This window comes from Odocoileus virginianus, chromosome 23 (genome assembly GCF_023699985.2).
Source record: "Odocoileus virginianus isolate 20LAN1187 ecotype Illinois chromosome 23, Ovbor_1.2, whole genome shotgun sequence".
NCBI classification, from domain to species: Eukaryota; Metazoa; Chordata; class Mammalia; order Artiodactyla; family Cervidae; genus Odocoileus; species Odocoileus virginianus.
Window position 1 is genome coordinate 18,801,135 of NC_069696.1, and position 21,451 is coordinate 18,822,585.

The following is a 21,451-nucleotide window of genomic DNA, read 5'->3' on the forward strand; positions in this document are numbered from 1 at the left end:
TATTAAAAATATTATTTTATTTATCGTGCTGGGGCTTCGTTGCTGCACATGGGCTTTCTCTAGTTGTGGCGAGTGGGCGCTACTCGCTAGTTGCAGTGTGCGGGCTTCTCGTTGCCATGGCCTCTCTCGTTGCAGAGCACGGGCTCTAGGGCTTATGGCTCAGTAGTTGTGGCTCGTGGGTTCCAGAGCTCGGGCTCAGCAGTGTGGTGCACAGGCGTAGCGCTCTGCGGCATGCGGGATCTCCTGAGACCAGGGATGGAAACTGCGTCCCCTCCATTGGCAAGCAGATTCTTAACCACTGGACCACCATGGAAGTCCTGCTTCCCTTTTAAATGTCAATTAAAATGAAATAAAATTAGAAATCCAGTGCCTCAGTTGCACTCCTCCAAGGTCTGAGAGAGCTTGGTAGCTATTGGACAGCTCAGCTCTGGAGCATCCCTAGAGAAGGTCATGATGGATGGAAATGAGCACTCTAAAGAACTAAAAAACTAGTGGATGTTCACGAATGTTATTTTAATAAGTACACAGTGAGGATTGGAGCTGTTAACACTGAGGCTTGAAGAGTGTTTTCCAGTCACGGGTCCGGCTTATTCCACCTCTGAGCTTTTACCTAGGTACCCCTCACTGAGATTCCTTCTTCTTCCTGTCACCCCACCTAAGTCCTACAGGACTTTCATGGCATATGATTCCACCCTAAATTCAGTCCAAAGTCTTGCCTTGTTATTCTAGCCGTCATTTCTCTGCTTGCCCTCAGAGTGTGCATTGCATGGATGGTCTCGCTGTGCTATAGGGGGCTTTCTTCCACGGGCTCTCACAATGCTTGCTTTGTTTCAGGAATGTTAGCCCATCTCGCTCATGAAATTCTAAGCTGCTAAAGGACAGAACCTACTTCTTTGCTTCTATTGTGCTTAATATAGTGCTAAAGGTATAATAGCTGCTCAACAAATATTATTTTGTTGAATGGACTGATACCTAAGGAAATGTCCAAGAGAAAACATCAGTTCTAAAAGTAGCAATAACTTGAGCCAAAGGAATAACACGCCTTGTTCTTGGCACATCTCCATTTGATCAAGATGTCAGATCTCCCTAAGTTAATTTATAAATTTAATGGAACCCTGATACAAATACCAAGGAGCATTTAAAAAGAGCAAGACGGATTGCTATTAAATTCCTATGGAAAAATAAATGTATGAGACTAGCTAGGAAAACATTGGAAAGAAAGAGCTCAGAGGGGGCATTGTGTGTGTGTGCTCAGTCGTGTCCAACTCTTTGTGACTCCTTAGACTGTAGCCCGCCAGCCTCCTCTGCCCATGGAGTTCTCCAGGCAAGAATATTGGGATGGGCTGCCATTTCCTCCTCCAGGGGATTTTCCTGACCCAGGGATCTAACCTGGGTCTCCTGTGTTGCATGCAGATTCTTTACTGTCTGAGCCACCAGGCTTTCTAACTATGTCTAAAAATATAGCTATAAGAAAAGATGGATTTGACTACACTGAAAAATAAAACAAATGTCATGGCAAAAATCACCATAAACAAAATAAAAAACAAACTGGGAGAAGATATCTGTAATACATATGACAGATAAAACCCACACAAAATAACCCTAATATATAGAAAAAATTATAAAAGTTAAGGAAAGAAAATGGCCAAAATTCCAATGGAAAAACTGGCAAAATTCAGAGCCAGGCAAGGCACAAAAAAAGACATATAAATGGTCCTAAATACATGAAAAGATGTTCAACTTCATTTATTGTAGGAGTCATGTAGATTAAAACTGCAAGAAAATAATTTCTTATCTGTCAGATTGACAAAACTGAAAAGCCTGACAATATACTCTGTTGATGAGACTCTAGGAAACTAGGTTTTTTCATTTACTGTTCGCAGAAATCCAAGATGGTACCACCCCTGTGAAGCAGAATTTGGCAAAATTTAACAAAACTATGCGTGCTTGTTCTCTTGATCACAGAAATTCAACTTCGAGGAATTTCCCATTGAAGTTGCACCTCAATGGTATGAAAATAAATATACACAAAGTTATTCACTGCAGTGTGATTTGTAATTGTAAAATGCTGGAAACTACCCATATCTCCAAGCATAGGAGATGGGTTGAATAAACTATGGTATATACACACAATGAAATCCTGCGAGCTATATTTGAAAAAAAAAAAAATCCCACACAAAATAGGGCGATTGCTCTGAACTATTAATATCAAATGATTTCTAGGAAATACTCACTGAAAGCATGGAAAGTATAAAAGAGGACATAGTGCACCATCTTCTGTGTGAAAAGGGAGCGGAAATAAAGCATACGTATACTTTATTGTTACGAAAAGAAACACAGGAAAGAGAAATCAGAAAACAATCAACTTGATTACTTACTGGAGGGAGGGGTTGGAAGTGATTCAGGAGGGAGTGACACTTCTCTGTGAGTAATATTGTTTGTATAGCTTGACTTCTGGAAGCATGTTAATCTTCTACATATGCAGAAACAAAGTTAAAACAAGACGGGAAGGGAAAGAAGAATCTAAACTGAAAACGAATGAATCCAGTTGTATTCCAATCACACTAAAGGGGAAAAAAGCAAAAGAAAGAACGAATCTAGTCATTCATGAACAGGTTGCTTGAGTACTTACCTTCTGTCTTGACTGAGGTTGAGGAGGGCAGAACTGCAACCAACTCTTGAACTTGTTTTAGTGTATATTCTTAATTATCTTGTGGTAAGATATGTCAAGCACTTTTGAAACTATTTTAGATGTACTCTGGTGTTGGGAAATGAAGGAATGTGCTAATGTAGTTGGGAGTGAGAAATTCCATACAGGAAAGTGAAGTCACTCAGTTGTGTCCTGCGACCACATGGACTGTAGCCTGCCAGGCTCCTCTGTCCATGGGAATTCTTCAGGCAAGAATACTGGAGTGGTTGCCATTTCCTTCTCCAGGGGATCTTCTCTACCTAGGGATTGAACCCAGGTCTTCCTCATTTTAGGCAGACACTTTTACTGTCTGAGCTACCAGGGATGCTGTTCAGTCAACAGACATCAAGATGTGAACTGGGAAAGGCAGGAAGGAACCCTGTGGGGGTGGATTGAAATTAGATACATCAGGTTAACCATGATTTTATGCATACATACACACATGCACATGTATGTAACACATACATGTATATACACACATCCACATGAATATATACGCATTTATATGTATTTGTGTACATGGATGTATAGGCTTGTCAGGCGGTGCGGTGGTGAAGCATCCACCTGCTAATGCAGGGGATGCAGGTTCCAACTCTGGGTTGGGAAGATCCCCTGGAGGAGAAAATGGCAAGCACTCCAGTATTCTTGCCTGAAAAAATTCCATGGACAGAGGAGCCTGGAGGGCTACAGTCCATGGGATTGCAAAGAGCTGGACACAACTGAGCGACTGAGCTTGTATGCATATATATGTATATATACTAGGTATATGGGTATTATGTCTGTCTGTATGTATATTTGTTGTTGTTTAGTCATCAAGTCATGTCCAACTCTTTTGTGACCCCATGGACTGTAGCCTATCCATTCTTGTGGACATTTTTTTCTGTCCATGAGATTCTCCAGGCAAGAATACTGAAATGGGTTGCCATTTCCTTCTCCAGGGGATCTTCCTGACTCAGAGATCGAACCCGTGTCTCCTTCATTGGCAGACAGATTCTTTACTTCTGAGCCACCGGTGAAGCCCATGTATGTATATAAATACATGTATATTTTCTAGCTTTGTCTACTGAAAGGTCCCAGGAGCCAAGACTCCCCAGTAACAACGAACACCTGACACTCAAATCTTGATCTCTGATTCCAAGAGTTCTTCAAGGAAATGGCCAATTCCAGAGCTGGGACAAGGAAGGTACATGATGAACTTGGAACATTTTGCCAGAAAGCAAAGAAATTCTTGAAAAACAAAAAATGATGAGGGGTATTCACAAGGACACAGGAAGCACCTTGAAGAGATTCCTACCAGTTAAATCTGGTACAGTTTGAGGCCAAAATGATTTAAACATAGCATTGCATGATAAACCATTGAAAAAATAAGAATTAATAAGTGCCCACTGATAAAAACATAGGCAGATAGATAATAAATGACATTCTCTTTTCAGACTTCCTTGGCAGTCCAGTGGTTAAGACTTTGCCTTTCAATGTAGGGGATGGGATGTAGGTTCAATTCCTGGTTGGGGAATTAACATCCCATATGATGTAAGACATGGCCAAAAAAAAAGAACATTCTGTTTTAAAAAGTTGGACTATGTTCCTTAAAAACCTCAGAGTCAACAAAAATGAAAGAAAATCTAGGGAAGTATTTCAGATTAGGGGAATTAAAGACACATGACAATCAAATGCAATCTCTGATCCTAGGCTGGATTCTATACTGAAGGAGAAAAAAAAAAGCAAAACTAATGATAAGTGACTTTATTGAGCCAATAGTATAATCAAAAATCTGATCACTGATTAAATACAAGTATTATATTGTACTAAATTTGTTAATTGCATTACAGTTGTGTGACAAAATATTCCTGTTCTTGCAAAATAAACAAAGTATTCAGGAGGAATGGGTCCTGATGTAAGCAATTTATTACCAGAAGGTTTAGAAAAATTAATTTATCTATGAGAGAGAGAATTTATTTATCAATGAGAGAGAGGACGCATGATAAAGCAAATGAGATAAAATTATACCAACAGACGGAGAAGGCAATGGCACCCCACTCCAGTACTCTTGCCTGGAAAATCCCATGGACGGAGGAGCCTGGTAGGCTGCAGTCCATAGGGTCGCTAAGAATCGGACATGACTGAGCGACTTCACTTTCACTTTTCACTTTCATGCATTGGAGAAGGAAATGGCAACCCACTCCAGTATTCTTGCCTGGAGAATCCCAGGGACGGGGGAGCCTGGTGGGCTGCCGTCTATGGGGTCGCACAGAGTTGGACACGACTGAAGTGACTTAGCAGCAGCAGCAGCATAAATTTGGGGAAATGTGACTATTCTTTGTATTATTTATATTGCAATTTCCTCATGAGTTTTAAATTATTTCAGTCCCCCTTTCACCCCTCCAAAAAATGTTAAAAGTTCTAGAGACTCCTAAACAGTTCTGGGCTATGCTTTGGGAATTGGTGTGAATACATCCACAATTGCCATTAGACCTCTTTGGAATAAGGGCATTTGTCTCTCTGTGACTCCTAGTCTTTATCCTTATTGAGCTCTCATTTATCATGTTATTGTTCAAAGGAAAGTGGAACCATGGTTTCCTCTAGTTTATTTGGTTTACCTTCTTGGGGGTCGAAGAACAAACCTTAGTTGTCTCTGAAATCCGCATAGTGTACTTACTCAATTATCATTTGCTGACTTGAAATTAATTGAATGAGCCCAGACTGGTCTATTGAACTGGCCAAAAAGTTCATTTGGGTTTCTCTGTAACATCTTAGGGAAAATCTGAACAGACTTGTTGGCCAACCCAGTGGTATTAGTTCTGACAATTTCGTGGGGTGGTCTGGAGAAAAACCTCTTGAAGGTCGAGCAGAGTCATCTAGTCAGCAGCAGCTTCAAGATCTCCCCTTTGGATCTGGTGGAAATGGTGTAAATAGTGCTGGGTGCAGTGTTTAGCAGATAAAGTGGTTGTGGTAGCCTCAAACTGCAGCCCTACCCTCAAAATAAGAGAGTCACATGGTAATCTCTGGAACCTGTGAATGTCGCCTAATATCCTATAAAAAGATTTTGCAGATATGGTGAAGTTAAGAATCTTGAGATGGGGAGATGACCTTGGATCATCAGGTGGACCCCAGATGCAATCACACGACTCCTTATAAGAAGGAGTAGAGGGCAATTAAACACACACAGAAAAGGGAACGACAAGACTGTGGAGGCAGAGACTGGAGTGATGTTCAAAGGAATGCTGGCAGTCCCACCCTTGGAGCTGGAAGAGCAGGGAAGGATTCTCCCAGGAGACTTTGGAGGGAGTATCCCCCCCCACCAACATCCTGATTGTGGTCCAATGAAACGACCTTCAGACTCATGGCCTCCAGAAATCTGAGAAAGTAAATTTCTGCTGTTTTAGGCTTTCAAGTTTTGTGTTAATTTGTTAGAGGAGGCTTCAGAAACTAACACAATGAAATGACTTCAACATCAATCCTCACCCTCCCATCTTATACACATTCTTTCAGGAAGGTGTGCTTGCTCTTGTGCTTTATTGCTTATTTATTTATTCATGAGTTTGAGCAAACTCTGGGAGATAGTGAAGGACAGGGAAGTCTGGTGTGTTGCAGTTCATGGGGTCACAAAGAGTCAGACACAACTTAGCAACTGAACAACACATTTATTCATTTGTTTATTTGACTGCACCAAGTCTTAGTGGATCTTTTACGCAGGATCTTCTGTTATGGCATGCGAGCTCTTAGTTGTGATATGTGGAATCTAGTTCCCTGACGTGGGATCGAACCTGGCCCCCCTGCATCGGGAGCTCAGAGTCTTAATCACTGGACCACGAGGGAAGTCCCTGTGACTTATTGCTTGTAATTTATAATATAAGGAAACAGAATATGTAGGGACATACAGTGGTCTGCAAAATATAATCTCTTCATGCCAACCTCTCCTCCCTCTAATACAGAAAGTTAGGTGGTTCCCAACCTTGCCTTCTCTCTCTGATCCATCCAGACATCAGGGGCCCAAGGTGATCCAAATTGATTCTGTGAATAATTCTACCTCCTGTCTTTTTCTTTCTTAAATCATTATTTGGCTGAGAAGGGCTCTAAGTCAGAATTTAAAAGAAGAATCTGATTGCATGTACTTATTAGTCATACTGTCCTTAATAAAAGTTAATATACTTAAACTCCTCATCATTAATTTGGCTCATTGTCTCATTTAATCCCCAGGCAGCAGCCAGGTAGGCTTATTAATATTGTTTTACTGGTGTGGATGACCTTGAGGATGTGACCGTGAGGATGACTAATGCCTTTCTGATAAGTTACGGTAGGGTTGCAGATCTAAGTGGAGGGCTATGCAAGCATGACCTGGACACACATTTTGCCCAGCTTAGCTGGGTGATTAAAAGATTTGGCAGAAGTTCAGAGAAGGTGAATCTCCATGGAGGCAAACTGAGAGTGGACAGGGCTTGCGGAGAGGAATTCCAGTGGAATTTGAAGTCAGTTGAGTCATCAGTGATTTCAAAATAACCAGCTGTAAGTGGATAAGGGCTCAAGAAAGTCTTCTCAGGGTTCCGACCATCTCTGGCATCATGTAGCTTTGAGAGAGGCCAGGAGAGGAGTTTTCTCAAATGTAGGTCATTTCTAGCTTGGTTTTGAAGAGTCTAAGCCATCTACATTCTCTGTTGAGTAAAGGGTAGAATTTAAACATTTGGAGGTGATATCAGCCATGTAGCAAAGAACAGTTTAAAAAAAAAAGCATGGTTAAAAAATGCAGCTGAGGACATCCCTAGTCCAGTGGCTAAGACTTCGTGCTCCCAATGCTGGGGGCCTGGGTTAATCCCTGTTAGGGAACTAGATCCTATAGGCCACAACTAAGTGTTCAAGTGCTATAACTAAACGTCCCACATGCTGCAGTGAAGGTCAAAGATTACGTGTGCAGCAACTAAGACCCTTCACAGCCAAATAAATAAATCAGTGAATAAATAATTTTTTAAAATGCAGCTGATACTTCAGTCTTCAAGTCAATTACAATAGTCTGTCCTTCCCTCTTGATATAAGTAGTTGCTGGCACTATATAAAGATGATGGAATAGATCGTAGGTAGAATGGAATTATAGGGTTAGTGCCAAAACTCTTAGGTTAAGTCACTGAAACTTTGACTAAATCTGTTTCCCCGTCTTTAAAATGAGGTTATTAAAATCTTGCCTACTTATTTCATGAGTATGTTGTAAAGCTAAAACGAGGAAATGTGAACTTCTTAAGAGCTTTGGATTTAGACTGATCTGGGTTCTAATCTACTCTGTCCACTTACAGAACTTGGAGCTGGTTTATTCAAAATCTCTCTAGTCTAGTTTCTCTGTCTGAGCAGTGGAGATCCTAGGGTCTTAGAGGCAATGAAATGAGATAACCCATACCAAGCACTGAATAGTGTCAGGCGTAAACATCTCATTCAAGAAAGCTATTATTATTGAGTCATAATTGATATACAAGGAATTTAAACGGTTAAAAGGAATTGTGGAGCATCTTACTGATGATATTAAAACCAAGCAGGACCCCTGTGATCCTTCCCCTCCATGTCCTATGCCTGCCTTTTGTCTGTGGAAAACATTAGTCAAAGAATAAGTTTAATCAAAGAAATAAGACATGCAGAAACAAAGGAAAACAGTCCAAGGAGACCAAGTAATAATAATGTGGCCATTAAGCACAGTCAAGGACCTTTAGTTCCTTCTTAAGGGTCTGAGTTGTATCTTGTTAGCTGTCTTATAGATACTGAAACTCCGACTAGCTGGAGGAATTAACTGCACGGTGACCATAATGTAGCTGTGACATAAGCAGCCACAATTCCGAGAATTGGCCTCAAAGAAATGGAAGCAAACCGACCCTGAAACTGAAGATTAACTGTACCCAAAATAATAAAGATGACGCTGATCAGACCACCAATGACCAATCTGAAGATGACTCTCAGAGCTGACTGTGCTCTTCTGCATGTAGCCCCTCCCTTAACCTATAAAAGCTCTCACCCTCTGCTTAGCAGGGTAGGGGGAGTCAGCCTTTGGACAGATGACCGCCCTTCCCACCCCAGTTGCCAGCGTCTGAAATAAAACAAACTTTCCTTTCCACCAACCCAGCCTGTTTATTGGCTTTTGAGTGGTGAGCAGCTGGATCCCACCTTTCAGGAGCAGTAGTAGTAGTAGGTATAAGGCTAGCAACATCTAAGCAAGCGTGTGAAACATGCTGACACGTTCTTATCAACTAGTGACGGTGAGCCAAGCAAAGGTGCTTGTTCGGGCAGTTAGCTTTAGATGTAGAAGTACGACCAAAACCCTAATTGAGACATTGTCCATCTGTATTTCGACTTCATGTATGCCTACTAATCCTGGCATTTTGTGAAGCATTTTGCTCTGTGTGTAACTTGATATGCATCTTCTACTTGCTAAGGCTGCAGATTCCTTGAGAATAAAGACAGCATTTCCTCAGTGGCCCCAGAGCCAGGTGGGGCTTGGTGAGAATGATGTGGGTGTTCAATCTATTAATTACTCACTGGTGCCAGAGCAGAGCAGAAATTGTTCACTTTTCCATCAAGTGTGATTCTGGGGAGTAGTGTGTAGGAGACGTGGGGAGTCAGCAAGGGAGATGCTAAAGACCTGCCAGGATTGTTGTTGTGCAGTTTCTCAATCGTGTCTGATTCTTTGGGACCCCATGCACCGTAGCAGACCAGGCTTCGCTGTTTGGGAGCCTCTTATTTGGGAAAGCACGCACTTCTCTCCCTGTGGTTACATCCACAATGGTGTGAATGAAAGCCATTCTGAAGTGAAGTCCAGAGGACTAGGTATGCCTCCTTTCTTTCTTTTTTGAAGTAGTGTCTTTCATTAATTTAGAGACCGATGTCTAGGCTCTGACACTCCCTAACTGTGGAAGCTGGAGTGTGTCATTAAGTCATTTTGAGCCTCCATCTTCTTATTTTTAAAGCACTGGTGATAATATCAGTTCTATTTGCTTCTTGGGGTTGTCCCAAGTACCAGTGAGAAGACGTCCATAAAAGCTATGTACACTGATACACAGGATAGGGTCCACAAAGGTGTGTTATGATGTCATCCAATCCTACGGGCATGGGTCTTTTTGGTGGCTTCTTGCCCAGAGATGATAATCAGCTACCTCTGAAGCATCGAGGACTCCACTGGCTTCCAGGAAGGGCTGCTATCCAGAGAGCTTCAGGGGCTGTGCTCTCTCCAGCTCACAGACTGTGCTATCAATTTTTCCAAAGCAATCCATACCCAAGCCTCCTGTTTCGGCACTGACCGGTCACTGTTCTGCTTAGCATTGCCTGCGGCCAAGGGCAAGCATTTAGGCAGCACATGGCTGTATTTGGGGGTGCAGTTGAGGAGCCCAGAGCAGAATTTCCTTGTGGGAGGATAACCATTCCCTCATTGTTTTGTCTTCCTGGTCTTCCACATACGTCTATGAGTGTTTCTACCCTAGCCACTTCCAGGCCATTCCACATTTCCTCAGACTTCTTCCAGATTCTTTGCTTTCACTCTTGGTTTGGGTGACCCACTTGCACACCTGGTACTTGGAGTATGACCTCTGACCTGGCCAATGACAAAATTGGTGACCGATGTGTTGTTGTAGGTCAATTATGTCTTCCTAGGTCCCCTAGAAGAAGGGACACTATTGGTTGTCACTATTATCACCCATCGCCTCATTTTTCATGGAAATTTCCAGAAGAGAAGGGGATATCTGAGGTTGTTTTTTGCTCCTCCAGTTGGACAGATAAGACAAAGACTGTTGTTGTTGTTTAGTCACTAAGTCGTGTCTGACTCTTTGTGACCCTGTGGCCTGTAGCCTGCCAGGGTTCTCTGTCCATGGGATTTCCCAGGTGAGAATACTGGAGTGGGTTGCCATTTCTTACTCTAGGGGATCTTCCCAACCCAGGGATTGAACCCGTGTCTCCTGTATTGGCAGGTGGATTCTTTAGCATTGAGGCATCTGGGAAGCTCAAGAAAAAGGTAGACAGAGGTATTTGATCCCCTGGAGCAGTCTAGAGACTTTTTTGCTTATACCTCTCATCAACTCTGTTCCTTTTAACAAACACACCAAGATGCTCATGGGACAAATTCCCTTCCTGCTACTCTCTCCATTTCCTCATTTTACCTGGAGGAAGATATTTCCAGGGTCATTATAACTTCTTCCCTGGCTGTCCTGTGGTTGGGACTTCCCCTTTCAATGTAGGGGATGCTGGTTTGATTTCTGGTCAGGGAGCTAAGATCTCATATGCCTTGTGGCCAAAAAACCAAAACATGAGACAGAAGCAATATTGCAACAGATTCAACAAAGACTTTTCAAATGAAAAAAAAAAGGGGACATTATTTTGAAAAAATTATAATTTCCTTAAATTTTGACTCACTGAGCTTCAGAGTTAGAAAGGGCCTTGCAAACAGCTGTCCTAAAAGTTTCATGTGGACACACGTGGATCAGAGCCTCAAAGAGATGAGGGGATTCAGTTGAAGCCCCATAGCAAAGCAGGGGATGAAGTGGCTCCCAGCCATACGCTCCTTGCTGTCTCACACTGTGAGTGGCTGAAATTCCTCCTTGCAATAATCAAAGCATGTTACTTACACTAGAAGGGAACCTGAGAGAGCGTCGGCTGTACCTCCGGACTGAGGCAGCATCAACCTGGTACTCAGACTGGGTGCAAATCTATTTACTTCATCTTCCTAAATGATGTTCTTTCAATGAGGTCTCATAAGTGTATCTTTCACTATCTCTCTTTTTTGCTTGCTTTTACTCTTAATTCCTCCCTCCTTATTCACTGCAATTAAATATGACTATTTCAGTCCTTAGGTTTGTGATGTATTTTCTTAAGAAAAAAAAAAAAAAAAAAAACAGCATGAAGCAAAACAAAGATGTGCAGCCATGTGGCAAGGCAACTTCATCCCAAGCGCTGTTTTCCCACAGGCATGTTAGGACATCAGGCTGGTCCCTGCTCATCCCTTCTGCTCTTCCCTCCCATTTGTTTTGAACTTAGATTCTTTCACCAAATTCCCTAGACCCCAAAGAACACCCTGTTCAGTAAGCCTGGTCTCTCCTCCACCCTGCCTGCCACATGTCGTGGAATTCCAAGTCAAACAGCGCTTTCCTGCCTTTTCCATTCAGCACAACATTCCAGGGCTGTTTCCTCTCTCTGCTGGCAGGGAGCTCACAAATAGAGGAAAGCGGAGCAAGCCTGTGAAGGAATGGGCTCAGTTACCACAATGGAAACGATGGAAAAGGAGATACGGAGTATATTCCTTATAGTTACAAAGCATTCGTAGCATTATTATCTCAAAAAGTTTGGTACATTCAAATTTAAAAATTACATGCTTGGAAGTGTTTTGCAACCTACCCAAGTTATCTGGGAGTCAAAGGGCTGTGTTTTCTCCCTCTGGTGACCAATAATTTTGTTAGGGAACCAGTGACCGAAACTGCCCGCCTTGGCCAGGCATGAAAATAACCACTTGCATGAGTTGTCCTGATAAGGGGCATGGTGCTGCCACTGGAAAACTAACCAGGAAAACTTGGGAGGGGCCAAAAGGAGGGAGGAGACACCAGCCCATAAGATGTCCTGCCAACCTCCCCAAAACTCTCGTGCTGGGAAACATCTTGACTGAGAGATGCGTGCGCCAGCAGGAGGGGCCTTGAATTGGACCAAATGTGGGCACAGTCAAGATGAGTGGCCAGAGAAAACCCAGAAAGCTAACTTCATCCTCATAAAATCCATGACTGTGAGCCACATGGCAGAGCAGTTCTGCTGGGTTCTCTTGCCCTGCTGCCCTCTGCCTGGGTGCCCCTCCCCAATAAAGCCTTTTGCTTTGTCAGTACATCTGTCTCCTTGGATTATTCATTTCTGAGTGTTAGACAAGACCCCACTCTTGGGCTCTGGAAGGGGTCTCCCTTCAGTAACAGTTCAGACCCAAACCAGCTGAAAGAACGCATTGCTATCGATGACGCCAGTGGTTTTCTCGTGTGTACTTAAATACAAGACTAGGTGGTGGTTGAACTCAAGTTCGTGTGCCTGACGCACAGTGAGTCCCAAACACAAACTGAAACGTCAGAGTTTGGAGCAGAGATAGGTTGACTGCAGAGCCAAAAAAGGAGAATAGGCAACTGATGCTCAAAAAACCCCCAAACTCTCTGATGGTTTTTGAAGAGTTTTTACAGGCAACACTTGGAGTGAGGACTGCAGGGTGTGTCATCTTCTTCTGATTGGTTGGTGGTGAGGTAACCAGGCAATGCGCCAGGAATCGTGTGCCCAGCTTGAAGTTACCATCCTCCACCCAAGTGGGGGCCTTAGGTCCTGCAGAAGAACTCATAGATACTGTTATGCACATCCCTGGAGAAGGACCAAGACTGCTCCGTCATTGCATTATTGTTTCTTGACTACTTCTCCTTTGTTTCTTCATTCTCTCCCTTCCCTAATTAGTAACTGCTTTCATCTGCCCTTCAGAATTCAGAGAAGGTCTAGGAGATTGAAGCCTTTTCCCTACAGATAGGAGACTGAGACACAGAAAGTCTTTTGTACCCGGGAAGGCCCCACAGGGTCCCGCCCAGTTTGGGAAGTGCATTTGTCTCTGGATAGCTCTGAGCATTAGCTGAAATCACCTTCTTTGCCGCTGGGTGGGTTTTCTCCACTGAGCCATCAGGCAGGACCTCAACCTTCTTCCCACAGGAACAGCTCTGTTAGAAGATAGTTCTCCTGTCTTGCTGAGTCCTTTCTTCATCAGGCTAGATTGTTCTAGTTCCTTTGGCAATTTCTTATTTGGTGTAGTTTCCTGGTCTTTTGCCACCTGGGCTGCTCTTCTGAAGGAGCTCCACTTTGTCTGTATTAGAAAGTGCTTGCCTGGAGCTAAAAGCAGTCCTCCTTTAGCCTTCAGCTATTAGATCTCCCATTTAGACCGGACACAGCAGCTTCTTAGACAGACCTGAGAACAGGCTCAGCAGATACCCTCTTATTTTCTTGAGCTTCCTTTTGTTGCAAGACAAAGCCAAGATTTTGGCTGGCAACAAATTCACATGCTTTCTTGGACATGGTGGGCAGGATTGGTGTACATCAGTGATGAGAACAGAGGCGCAGAGAGAGGAACAAAGGCTTAAAGACCACCTGAGCTGGTCAAACATCACTGACTTCATGGACAGGAGTTTGAGCAAGCTCTGGGAGCTGTTGATGGACAGGGAAACCTGGTGTGCTGCAGTCCATGGGGTCTCAAACAGTTGGACACGACTGAGTGACTGAATTGAACTGAACTGAGCTGGGGAAGCCATTTACGAAATGGACAGGATTAAATAGCCTTGACTGATTTTTTTTGGTTAAGGGCTTAGCTTTCAGACTCAGCCAACTTAGATTCAAATCCTGTCTTGCACCATTCATAAGATGTTTAAATTCGAGCAAGTTACTTACTCTCTCTGTGCGTCAGTTTCTTCATCTGGAAAATGTAAAATCTCACTGCTGTTGTCATGATGAAATTGAAGGTGCTGAGGACAGCACCTGGTGACGCGGAAGTCTCTCTGGTGCTATTATTATTATAGGTGTTTTTACGCTCTCAGGTTGCTCAGATGGTAAAGAAACTGTCTGGAATGCGGGAGATACAGGTTCGATCCCTGGGTCAGGAAGATCCCCTGGGGGAGGGCATGGCAACCCACTCCAGTATTCTTTTTTTTTTAATTAATTTATTTTAATTGGAGGCTAATTACTTTACAATATTGTCCACTCCAGCATTCTTGCCTGGAGAATCCCCATGGATAGAGAAGCCTGGTGGGCTACAGTCCATGGGGTCGTAAAGAATCAGACACAACTGAGCAACTAACACCACTTCACCTTACTGTCTCTGCCCTTCTTTTTTCTGCATGCTGTTGGTAGAAGAAAGCTGGAGAGCTTTTCTGAAGCAGCAAAAACTATAGCTCATCTGAGTGCTTCAGGCTGGAGACTCACCTTTGCCCCCAGATTGCAGGTGTCTTAGTGGGAAGATAATAACACCGAAAGCTTGTCATTAATCCCTTTCAGGCTCCTGGGGCCTTTCATGCTAAAGAATTATTCCAAGGCCTTGAAAAAATGAAGCCAAAACACTCATTAAAACATGGACATTTGCATGGCAGGTACAAGAAGCCCTTCTGATAGAGCTTATTATCTGTAGTAATTGCTTGTTATCTGAAGTTTTGGTTTTAAAAGCTTATTCAAAGTAATTTTTAAATTTTGAAGCTCAATCCAGAGGTTTTTTTTTTTTTTTCCTTCCCTTCTGGAAAACCAGAGACAAAGGTTTTGAGTACTCCCTTCAGCTCCATCTCCTCAGATGGGAGAAAAGGAAGGTGCAGGACAAAAGAGGACAAAGGTAGTCACTTGGGATTCCTGCAAAATAACATCACAAACAGCAAAGAGAACTGTCCTTTCATCTTAAGATCTCACAGCTCTTTATTCTTGACATAGCTCTATCTGCTGTCAGACATAATTGCACATAATTTATAGAGAGAGTATTTTGACTTACCCAAGGTTAGAATTTCACCTCTTAGGCATAAACAACAACCAGCATGATATATTGGTTTGTGAGATCAGTCTCATTGTTTCTGATTTTTAATTAACTCTGCAAAGTTCCTCAATCAAGGAAATGCTGGAGGTTTGCTCTGGCCCCAGCTCTGGGAAGCATGGTTGGAAGGAAGTGACTGCATTGTTGAGAAGGAAGAAATTTTCCTCTACCCTTCTTAGGTAGTTCTGGTTGGTCTAAGAACAACCTTGACAAGAATGAAATTGAAACAAAAGTTAAAAACAAGCATACATGGGAGAGACCAGGAAACAAGGTAACTCACCACAGTGTCCACCAAGGTCCTTCCCTTGCGACCCTATGGACTGTAACCTCCCAGGCTCCTTTGTCTATGGAATTCTCCAGGCAAGAATACTAGAGTGGTCTGCCATTCCCTTCTGCAGGGAAGCTTCCTGACCCAGGGATGGAGCCCAGATCTCCTACACTGAGGGAAGATTCTTTATGTCTGAACCACCAGGGAATCTGAGAGAAGGATTTTATCTTCAGCTAAAGATGAAAGAGAATGTTGGGGGTAGGGATTTGGGATTTTGAAGGGGAGGAAAGCAATTCACATGGAGTTAGAAAAGCAAATGCCTGGTAAACCATTGTTTGCTGGGCCATTCAGAAATGATGGGACCCAAAGTGGACTCTGTTCCTCAGGCTCTGCAGAATTTCCCCCACTCAGCCCATACTCTTCACAAATCCCTCTGGTGACAGCTCTGTTCCAGGAACAGGCCCTCTATCTAAATTCTTTTTTTTTTTTTTGGCTCCATACAGCATGTGGGATCTTAATTTCTCTGACCAGGGATGGAACCCATGCCCACTGCAGTGGAAGCCTGGAGTATTAACCACTAGGCCACCAGGAAAGTCCCTCTGTCTAAATTCTCTTAGGCCATTATGGGGAAGATCAAAGTTCCTGAGTCTTCTGTTTCCTAAAAATAAGCAGCCCAAATTAATCCTCAGGCCAAGGAGGTGCATTTTAGCGGAGGGAGCAAATTTTGCTTCCCTATAGCTTAGTGGGTGATTTGGAGATTGTCACATGTGCAACTGTGATGGTCAGAGGCTGTATTCAATCACATCGCAAACCCATCATGATCTGGTGAAAGAGATGCTAAAATTCCATTTCCTGATGGCTCACGTGAACACTCCCAGTAGGATGTGTCATCTGCTATTTGCCTGGGGATAGATAACCTGACCCTCTAGGAAAGATTCTATTAATCTGGGTGGATCTCTTCATTCAGCAGACTTTCAAAGACGTGTGTTCCCATCTTCAGTGGCAACAAATGCCTGGGTCTCCTCTTGCTCTCTGCCCCACATGTGACTGGTGGGCTGGAGCATTTGATGAAGTGATCTGTAGTTTCTGTCACTGCTCTCTTGGGTTTGGTGGCACATTCTTTAGTGTTTTAATTAAAAAATTTTTAATTGTAATTTATTCTTTTTTGGCTGTTCCACATGGCAAGTAGAATCTTAGTTCCCTGACCAGGAATCAAACCTGTGCCCCATGCAGTGAAAGGACAGAGTCCTCACGGCTAGACACCCAAGGAAGTTCCTTGGTGTGTGTGTGTGTGTGTGTGTGCACGCGCACGTTCAGTTGTGTCTGATTCTTTGTGACCTCAAGGTCTGTAGCCTGCCAGGCTCCTCTGTCCATGAGATTTCCCAGAGAAGAATACTGGAATGGGTTGCCATTTCCTTCTCTAGAGGATCTTCCTGACCCAGGGATCGAACCCATGTCTTTTGCATCTCCTGCATTGGCAGGAGGATTCTTTACCACTGTGCCACCTGGGAAGCCCAAGCACCTTGGTGGCATATTCGTATTCCTAGTTTCTGGTTTCTTCAGGAATAAGAACAGAGAGAAGTGAATTAATGTTTGGTGAGTGCTTATAATGAATCAGACATATTACATACATGATTCACTTAATTTCACAGGTTGTGACATTCCCTGAGAATCTTGGTTTTTTTTGAAAATCCAAGTTAAGGAACATAGGAGATGATATGCCCTTTAGTCCAGAACACAGGAGATAAAGGGACAGGAAGATTCTCTCTGTAGAACCTCTTCAGTTCTCTCTGCTCATAGGTGAGGGAGATGCTGCCATGTGGTCAGATTCTAACACTTGGGGAATGCAAATCCTCCTTTGCAGGTTTGTGAAATGATAGACTTACATTACTTTGTGGATTGTCGTATCTGATGGCAGTAGCATTTTGCATTTGTCCTGGTGACTCTGTAGAAATAATTTAGCATCTTTGCACAATTCACTGAGAGAACATTCTCAGTACTTCGTAAATCATGTGTCTGAGATGCATGACTGTTAGACAATGAGGCTGTGACCAGGGTACCTCTACCCACCTTAGAGGACAAGTATCTCAGAGACAATAAACTGTCTGCATATCCTGAACGTGTATAATGATGTCAATAGCATAATAAATATTTGTAGTATCAGCTTAATTTTGGTTCTTATCGCCTTAGTTTTGCTTTTGCTCAGAAGAGTAATTGCTTGCTGACCATAATAGCAAATAACTTAATTCCATTAACATTGTTTTTGAATAGATGACATACTTTGTGGCTCAAAGATCCCAGGAACAGGGTAAAGATGTGGCTTCTGAGGTTTGACCCTGACTGTTTCCTGTGGGTGGGCAGATGGTCTGTTCCACATGATGAGTTGCTGAAAGGAACTTTTATGAATTATTGCATTCTGCTTTGCATATATAAATACTTAAGTCTGAGCCTAATAATACCCTTGATGTAGATATCCCATGAACGCACGAGCTGCTAAATCAGCCTTTCAGATAAGTTCAATGGGCTTGTCATCCCACAAACAGTTTTTAACAGCCTGCCCTCTCTCCGGGCTATAAAACCTGTATCACAGAGACAGTAAAACTGATTAAAAACAATTAACATTCTTTCTTATTGACTTTTCTTAAGCTTCTCCTGGTAATAGGTAGGTAGAATGGTGACATCAATTCACAAATGTTTACTAGTCATCTTTACCATAAAGCTAAGTACAAATGCTGGATCCAAAAGAGGTGGGAGATATTATCTCTGCCCTCGAACACTAATAAAGTCCAGGAGTTAAAAATAACACTCAAGAAATAAGCATAAAAATGTCTGATGATGTGAATAAATTGTGTGACTAATCTCTGTCCTGGAGGGCTGGGGAAGGTCATCGTGGAGATGAAGAAATGAGCTGGAACTTGGAAAAGTTGTAGAATTTGTGTTATTATTAATAATAATGGAGCCCACTGGTACTTACAGTGACTTCTTTTTACGATCTCTGTATTGCCTCTCTGAAATAGATGGTGAAAGGAAGGCAAAGCATTTGTTGAGTAAATATGCAAAGTGGACCGGATGGCACCTGCACACAAAGTGGGTTTCATTACAGAAGAGAAATCTTGAACTTAGGGAACCCAAATCTTTTATGATGGGCAATAAGACTTGATTTTTGTTCCAAAGGGAGACTTATCTTTCAAGGCTGTATATTATACCAATGTCTTTGAAAAGATAAATCTGGAACAAAGAGTTGTCAGTGCCTCTCTCATATGATGTGCAAACTTACAAGAGACCCAAGAAGAACTGTGTTCCATGGCTGTCTCAAGGTTACCCAGCTAGTTAGTATCAGGGCGAAGACTGGAGCCAAAGTAGCCAAGGTCACTGAAATGGTCTCCCTGGTTCCCTAAGATATCAGACTCAAATTTCTCCCAACACATGGAACCAGCCCTCATCCTACTTGGGGAGTTTTGCTGCTGGTCTGGCTCATGTGAGGCATCCCTCATCAAGGACTGGGTTCCTTCTTTGCTCCTTGGAGCCAGGTCCTAATCTTGGGCTCCATTCTTGTGATGTTTCTTGCTTTGTTCCTCACGGCAGATGTGTCTGCCTTGGTTCTCAACCCAGTTCCACAGCCTCAGGAATTCCATTGCCATTTCCCATGCTTGGTCAGCATCATGCCTGACTCTGGGTGTCTTCTACCCCACTGTATTTTGTCCAATTGTCACAGTTGCAGGAGTTCCTGACAGTGACCTACCCACCAAGAGCTTTGTCATCTCATTCCAGTTCCTAAGGCCACTTAGTACAGTTGGGCTTCAAAGATCCTTTCCTGTAACATCTCCTCCCATGTGCTTGTATGACTGTGTCAAATGTGTTTTGTTTCTGGGTCATTGTCCAGCTGCTTACTTGATTTCATTCCAGTGGGAGAGGGAGGAGGTGATGGGGAGGTGGGGGATGAACAGTATAAGCAGAGTGCTGCAGGGGGATAGCGATATTGGGCCAACCCAGAGGCCAGGGTGATTAGCGCCAAGGGGAAGAGTGTCACAGAAGAGACCCTGAATGTCAGGTTGCAGAATACCCAGGGGACAACCACTAAATTATAGAGCATCATAAGACTTGATGGTAGTGTGCTCAACAATTCGTGGCAAGAGCATGAATTTGAGAATCAAGCTGAACTGGGTTTGACTCCTGGATCTGCTAGGTCCTAGAGGATGACCTTGGAAATTTTGCTGTATGTCTCAGAGTTTCTCATCTGTAAAATGGTAGTAGTAACACCTATTTTGTGGGGCTGTGATGTGGACAGTTAATAACATACATAAAACACCTACCACCATGACCTCAATTTTTAAATGTTCGATAAATGGCAGCTGTTATGTATTCATCATTGTGAAACGTTTGCCCAGGGTAGACCTTAGAGCTTATTTAACCTGACCCTTTTATTTAAGTAAATAAATTAATTTATATGTTGAAGTATCGTTGATTTACAATATAGTGTTAGTTTCAGATGTGCAGCACAGCTATTCAGTATTTTTTGCAGATTACACTCCATTACAGGTTATGACAGGGCTTCCCTCTGAGCTTAATCGGTAAATAATCTGTCTGCAATACAGGAGACCTGGGTTGGATTCCTGGGTCAAGAAGATCCCCTGAAGAAGGAAATGGCAACTCACTCCAGTATTCTTGTCTGGAGAATTCCATGGACAGAGGGGTCTGGCAGGCTGCAGTCCATGAGGTTGCAAGAGTCAGACATGACTTAGTGACTAAACCACCACCACAGGTTATTACACGATAATGGGTATAATTCCCTGTGCTCTGCAATATGTCCTTGTTGCTTATCTATCTTATATATCGTAGTTCATATGGTCTAACCCTGATGTAAACCAGTAAAGTGCTTCTGTGACACAGCCAGCCTCCAGGTACTTGAGCCTCACCCGCTTTCCTCCATTCCTCAAAAAATGCCTCACTCTAAACAATTTGTATTTATTCATTTACTATTGGGGTATAATTGTTGCACAATGTCATGTTACTTTCTTCTGTATGACATAGTGAATCAGCTATATGCACACATACATCCCCTCTGTCTTGAGCCTCCCTCCTCGCCTGCATACCATCTCTCTAGGTCATCCCAGAGCACTGAGCTGAGCTCCCTGTGTTGCTCAGCAGCTCCCCACTAGCTATCTACTTTACACCTGGTAGTGTATATATGTCAATACCAATCTCCCAATTCATCTCACCCACCCCTTCCCCCAGCTGCCGCCATACTCTACACCTGCATCTCTATTCCTGCCCTGCACATCGGTTCATCTATATCATTTTTCTAGATTCCAAATATATGCGTTAATATACAATATTTGTTTTTCTCTTTCCGACTTATATGGTATGACAGACTCTTTAAGTTCATCCATATCACTACAAATGACCCAGTTTTGTTCCTTTTTGTGACTGAGTAATATTCTAACATTGCTTCACTCTTCGTGGCCACTTAAGGTTAATACAACCAGCTAATTCCTCCCCATCCTGCTGGGCTCAGCCTAAGTGCCATTTTCTACATGAAACCTCCCCTGAGCCCCAGCAAGTCATAGCTGCCTGTCACATGTTCCTGTCACGCCCCATGTTCTCCTTCACAGTATTCCTTATGCTCCTGTGACATCACCAGCTCTCAGCTTTTTCACTGGGTGACCTCTGTGAGTGCAAGAGTTGGTTGGTCTTGCCTTCTGGGACATCCCCAGAGCTCTGCAGATGGTAGATGTTTAACGAGTGTTGGCTAATTGATTAAATAAGCTTTGCTAACTGTAATCGTTGTTCCAGAATCTTGGCCTTGTTGCTTGGAATGTAAAAAAATCATCTAAAAATGGGAAGATAATAGTCTCAGAATAAAGGAGAGTTCTTTCCAAGAAAGGCAGTTGGAAAACTTATACCAACATGGATAAATGTATGTAATCTGTATATTACAGTACACACACGCACACGCATGCACACGTGCACA